The sequence below is a fragment of the Synchiropus splendidus genome, chromosome 1 (genome assembly GCF_027744825.2).
Source record: "Synchiropus splendidus isolate RoL2022-P1 chromosome 1, RoL_Sspl_1.0, whole genome shotgun sequence".
NCBI lineage: Eukaryota > Metazoa > Chordata > Actinopteri > Syngnathiformes > Callionymidae > Synchiropus > Synchiropus splendidus.
Genome location: NC_071334.1, coordinates 41,301,296 through 41,308,034, shown reverse-complemented (window position 1 = coordinate 41,308,034; position 6,739 = coordinate 41,301,296). Strand labels below are relative to the sequence as shown.

Sequence of the window (6,739 nt, the reverse complement as noted above, 5' to 3'; positions counted from 1 at the left end):
TGTGAGCCTCTTCTGTGTGTGTCAGCAAAAGATAGAAAGAGCTTACTGTGTTGCCTTAATGACCTTGTTACAACCAACACCACATCCCAAGTCTTCCTGACTAGAGGCACTCCAAGGTTAACATGCTTCAATGTCTCTTCCACAAACAAGTGCATGGATGTGTCTGTGGGTCTTCAGAGAGATGAACAATGTCTCATTCTATGTGCATGCCAGAGTCACCACTCCTATCTAATCTGTCCAATGCCAACAGATGGCGTCAGAAGACAGTGCCTCCAAGTGGTTCGCACAAGCAGTGTTGGTAGTTCCAAAGCCCTTACACGATAGTTCATCTTTCAACAACTCGGGTACACGCAGAAATGGTTCCCATACAGTTCGCAAAGCGGACAAACACATCAGACTGAAAGCGACGCGGAAGCTACAATGAAATGGAGCTGGAAGATCCGTAGTGATGTGTCCTCTGGATCTAGTAATGCGACATCTAATTTTGTGAAGTGTGCGCTGCAGCATTCTCAAGTGACGGCAGTACCACGCAAATTCTTCAGGAAGCAGTGAAACACAACAGAGGTCAGACGATTTAACTGCCCTCGCATTGAGAGAAAAAAATGTGTTCAATAATTATTTAAATTAAAAGTTGTGAATATTGCTTTATCTGTTTAATTCAAGTTTTCTTTTCATGTTTATGTACAATGTTATTTCAAATATAATCTTTACAGGAAATGCCATTAGAAATAAAATAAAGCAAAATAAGACTTAACTGAGAACTGTTACACACGCATTGTTTTTCATTTTGCGTTGCATTGGATTTCATGCTACACTCACTAGTGTTGCAAGTGAAGACCACATCAGTCATGACCAAGACATCATCAAGACTGGAGAGTGTCAAAACTGAGATAAGACAGATGCATTTGGAGATCAAGACCAAGACGAGACCAAGATATTTGGTGGGCGAGACTGAGACAAGACCAAAACAGTTTATATAAGGTGTCTCAAACTCACATTGGTTAACCAGTTAACCAATTGTCAGCTAAAAAAAACAACATCAGTCTGACTAAAAACAGCCTTAAGAAACCTTATTCAGTTGGAAACGCCTAAAACTGAACATAAAGCCAGGATCCTTCTTTTACCAAGTGTTCTCTGACGGTCTTGACTAGTCTTGAATAGAAATACAGAGTCTGCCAGGTCTAAGACAGAAGCAAGACCAAGTACAAATGCATTTGAGATCAAGAAAAAAAAATGTACAGGTTACTACTTGCCTCAATAACGTAAAGCAGTTGTAGATGGCATTTTTCTTGCTGAGCTGCTGTCTGTGTGCTCTTGCGTGTTTCTAATATACATCTTGCTGAGAGTCCAGGGCAGAATTGGAGTGGAGACCTTCACTCAAGAGGTGTTGTCGGGAGTCAAGGCCTGGAGCTTGCCTGCAGGCACAGTCGTTCTGGAGGACCCTTTGGATGGGCAGGGCCTGAATTAAAGATGGGGAGATGTGTCAGTCTGGAATGCCAGCAGCACTGGGACGACTCCTGCACCCATGTTGGGAAAAAAAAAGAAACAGATGCTAACTGAGGCATTGAAGGCAGAATGTCATCATTTATCACAAGTATAACAATGAACTGTGACATCCTTGGAGAACAAAATATCAAAACTCACCCTGAGAGACAAAATAAAATATGAAAGAGGACAACGGTGATGGTCATTATAGTAACACAGACACAAACAAATCCATAATTCATCTGACTTTGAGTCAATGTGAGACTGAAACTATAATATAATATAATATAATATAATATAATATAATATAATATAATATAATATAATATAATATAATATAATATAATATAATATAATATAATATAATATAATATAATATAATATAATATAATATAATATAATATAATATAATATAATATAATATTTTGACCTCCAAAAGGCATCACCTGTAATTGTATTTACACGGTCACTTGTAAATACCACCATTTGCATAGTGTGAACCTATACTATTGTTGGGAGTACTGTCTACTGAGCTCAATAAAACAGTCAGAAACGGCTCCTTGCTACCTGCCAGCTTTGATTGATCCTCCTCTCCGGTCATAGGAACCTGAAGCACTCAAGAGCTCACAGCGCTACATTACTTTGCTTCCTACTTGGGATTGTGGATCATGGAATGAATCCACCTTGGGTTTGTGTCAACATAAGAGTCTTTAAAAAGGTGTTGAGATGCTCTCAGCCATGTTTTTTCTCCTCTGTATAGGAACAATCTGAACCGATATCTGATCATGTGATCTGTATTTAACATACACGTACACAAACCTTTAGTAGATCAGCCCTTCAGAGAAGATGAGCCAAGTTTTGAGTCACAAAGCACAAATGATAGCCATGTAGGAAGTTTGGCTCCATCAAATCAAAGAATGTGAAAAAGGCAAACAAAATCACCTACTCAGCTGTAAAACCTCCTGTCACTCAAACAGGCCACATACAAAGATATAGTATAGTTTTTGAAAACGAAAGCCTTCTAGGAAAACATGAATTAATGCTGGGCAAAGGCAAAGACTTTGTCACGAATTCCCCTCCGTCTGTTCAACTTGGTTTGGACTGCGTCCTGCTCCTGCCTTTTTCTCTGCCTCTCTTCCAGGATTGGGGGTCTTTCCCGATACAGACACACACACACCTGAAGCCAATCCTGCCATCATCCCCGCTCACTATTTGAACGCCGCCCAAATGACATCCGGCGTCAGTTCGTCACATGTATTCTCCCTGTGCCTGTTAACCTGGTTCCTCTTCCTCCCAATCGAGTGGACTTGCTACGCACTCATGGATGCTCGTATCTACTTTTGTTTGTTGGACTCTGTTGCGCTCAAGGACGCTTGGTTGAATTTATCCAGTTGTTCTGCTTTTGTTTGTTTGGACTCTGTAGCCATCTTGCATTGTGTTTTTGAATTGTCCTTGTTTTTCCGGCCTCCTCTGTTAGTTTGTAATAGAGTTTCTGTTTGTATTTCTTAGATCCTCCTTCGCGAGTAGAAGTCAAGTGCCTTTAGTTAGTTTGGTTATTAAATTTGCTGAACTCAACCTCCAGTCTCAGTCTGTTGCATGTGGGTCTCCCAATTAAGTTCATCACAGACTTACCTGATCATGACTAGATGAAAAGAGATGGGACTCAACCTGCCTGTTTCTCAACTTGACAAGGAAACTGGAAATGAACAAGAGAATGGTCAAACTACAAAACATAACAGGCGACACACGGTGGGTTCAGGTTTTTGTTCCAACCAAAGAAGCACACATCAGTTCAGGTGTTAGCTGGAAGAAGGAGCAGCACCCGACTGACAATATAATTGTCAGTAAAGGATCCGGGAAAGCTGCTGTATTGGCTCTGTGCCTATGCGGGAGTGACGAGAGGTCAATGTCGTCACTAAGGTTCTTCCACAAGGACGGGCGTATTATCCATTGTTTAAAAAAAAGAACTTCATTAAAAAACACCACAAAGCAACCATAAACGGTGACTGAAAACAGAACCCCCCCCAAAAAAATTTAAAATACATGCCATAATGTTGTGAGCACGTCACAAACAGACCTTTGTTGACTTGCTTTGTATTTATTATATATTGCTAATGTGAAACAAATGATCAATAAATGTCATGAGACAGTGCAACAAAGAAAACTCCCTTGTCTAGCAAATTGATGATTGATATAAGCCGCGTTACAAATTGTGATGACTCCCTGCACAATACTTACATGTACAAAATACATCGTAACTGAATGGCCTGCTGTTCGTGATACATTCACAGCCTTACGGCATTTTTTTTTCTGTCACTGTTTGTGATTGCTTTGTGGTCTTACGGTATTTCAATAAAGTTGTTCTTTTAAATTTACTATAACTTTCCCGGATCCTGGACCAACAATTCTGATTACAGTCTTCAGATACCTGATTGGTTGGAACGAAAACCCACTATAGCCCTTTGCGGACCTGTTTGAGGCCAGTGGTTTCAATCAAGTATTTACTCTGTGTCGTATAGCATCTTTTCTGTTGTTCACAGGGTGAAAACGAGACTCACAAGTACGAGATGGGTTCTGGAATGTGTATGTCTGTGTTCCTGGCAAGTGTTTTGCATTTGATTGAAACCTGAAGAGGTCAAATGTATTTCATGGACATCTTTCGCACTTCCTATGTTTGCATCCACATGTGTTGTGTAAATATTGGGTTGGGGTTGCGTGGTTGGCTTGGAGGGAACTCAGCGGTGAATCAGTAAAAGTATTGACAAACATATTCACTACTTACATATTTATTATGTGTGAAGAAAGTACAAACATCACACATTGAGAAAAAGGAGATTATATTGTTATTATTGTGTGGGATGTACCAGGGAGGTGTTTCCCTGTCCACGCTAATGAGACTGGGCTCGGATTTTTGGGACAAAAAAAATAAAAATAAACAGAAGACAAGGAAACTGCCAACGTCCACAGGCAGACGGAGCGATAAAGAAGGGTGGAGGGAGGTGCACAGTGCATTAGTTATCTCTGCCACTCAGTGTTAGTTTATAGAATTGAAGTGCTTTGCATATATGCTAATCATTCACACAGGCAGCGGATTATCACCATGTCCTGCCAAGAGTCCTCTCCCTTTGCCGCAATCCCTCCATCCTCACATCCAGTCATGGATGATGCATTACTCTTTGCATTCACTCAGCCATTCTGATACAATTCATGCAGCGTTTGGATGCAGTTTCACGACTTTAGGTGTAACTGACTGAGACAATATATCACTATGTTCTTACCATTGCTTATTGTGTACTTGAACATGCCAAATGTCTTACAACATACATTGGCCTCACTGCTGCTCTTAAGCCAGAGCTAGACATCTCACAGCTGCAAGTGGCAACATGGGGGAAGAGAGAACAATTGTATCCTTGAACTGACAATCATACTCTTACATTTTGTCCGAATCACTTTTGACGTCAGCATATTATGAATACTTTACAACATAATATCACTTACTGTAAGTCAGTCAGCAATGATTTATTAAAACTAAAACAGCATTTTGTCATCTATAGAAATGTAATGTTGTCAATTGAAGCTATTAAACATTAATGTAGTTGTCATGTTTGCTAGATTTAAGTTGACCCTGTCATGTCTGCTAATCTAAGTGACCCAAGAGCAGATGACTCGAAACGTAGATGACTCGGCCGAGCGAGAGTTCTGTTAAACACGAGATTTTATTACAATAAACACAAAATAATAAACAGACCATAATCTAAATTGAAGGCGACAACACCAAAGTGGAGTGTGGAGGACAATACACGAAGAGAGAGGGGAAAAAACTAAAACAGAAAACAGGCGTGAGAAACACAGCGCTGTAAAACGAGGACAACAGAAAAGTCAGACGCTCGGTTGAGGTGAAAACAAACACTTTAACCGAGGAAAAAAAACTAGCACACAGTCTGAACAAAAGTAGTGAGTAACACAAACACTCGAGGAAGCTAATGCAGAGCTAATAACAGAGAGCAAATGATAGGAGATCTAGATAGAGCGAGAAGAGAAGAACACGGAGCGAGACGGAAGGAAAAACCAGGGACAGGAGAATGCTATAATCACAGGAGAACGTACCAAGATTTGATCAACGGACCATCTAGCCAAGACAAAGGAAACCGGGGTAGCTATCCACGGATCTACGGAATGTGTTTCAGCTGCACTTTGCCATCAAGCTGGATGTAACAGATACAACAAAGGAAGTATGCACAACAAGGAGAACAGAAGTTTCAAAATAAAAGTACAAATGAAAAACACGAAACCTAACAGTACCCCCCCCTTCAAGGAGGGCCTCAAGGCACTCTTCCAGGTTTGTCTGGGTGAGTGGCGTGAAACTCAGAGATCAAGACTTGGTCAAGGATGAGATATCGGGAGATCCATGGTTGCCCCTCAGGAACGTATCCCTTCCAATCTACAAGATATTGGAGACCTTGACCACGTCGTCTACATTCGAGAATCTTGTTGACGGTGTAGACAGGATGGTTGTCGATGAAGATAGGAGGAGGAGGTTCTTCGGCGACTGGGTTGAGAGGAGAGGTGTTGACCGCAGAGAAACGTGGAAAGTAGGATGAATCTTCAGAGCCAGGAAGCTTCAGCCGGATTGCAGAGTTGTTGATTCATTTCTCCACCTTGAAAGGGCCGATAAATCTGGGAGAAAGCTTTCTTGACTCACCAGGAACTTGAAGGACTCAAGTCGAGAGCTAGACCATATCGCCGGGTTGGTCGTGAGGAGCGGGAGTCCTGCACCGGTCGGCCACTGTCTTGGTCTGTGCGGAGGAGTGGAGGAGTGCAGCTCGAGTCAGAGACCAGGTCTTACAGCAGCGTTGAAGGGGTTGGTTGAGGGTAGGAACAGCTGTCAGTTTCCTCGGAGGGGAACAAAGGAGGCTGGTAACCGTAAGCAACCATACCGGTGGAGGCTGAGACGAGGGTGTTGTGAGAATACTCCATCCAGGGGAGCTGAGATGACCAGGAGGATGGGTCCTTGGTGGTGATGCAGTCTGTCCATTAGATTGCGGGTGGTATCCGGACGTTAGGCTAGGAGTAGCTCCCAAGGCTCTAGAAAGGCTTGCCAGACCTGTGATGCAAACAGAGGTCCCCTGTTTGAAACCACATCCACTGGGATGCCATGGAGACGGAAAATATGTTGGACCATCAGATTTGCAGTCTCAAGCACAGATGGGAGCTTGGCGAGAGGAATGAATTGTGCCATCTTGAAGAATCAATC

General features: G+C 42.0%; 1 long non-coding RNA gene across 2 annotated transcripts; it reads right to left on the bottom strand.

Moving 5' to 3' along the window:
• Positions 1 to 791: 791 nt before the first annotated feature.
• On the bottom strand, positions 792 to 5,659 carry LOC128748612 (uncharacterized). 2 transcript variants are annotated; one of them, XR_008412810.1, is made up of 3 exons: positions 5,593 to 5,659; positions 3,118 to 3,181; positions 792 to 1,517 (listed from the first exon to the last, which is right to left on the bottom strand). It is a non-coding gene; the product is annotated as an uncharacterized LOC128748612 (long non-coding RNA). The 2 variants fall into 2 exon arrangements; XR_008412809.1 differs by having other exon boundaries at positions 792 to 1,459; positions 5,593 to 5,656.
• Between the last annotated feature and the right edge of the window lie 1,080 nt (positions 5,660 to 6,739).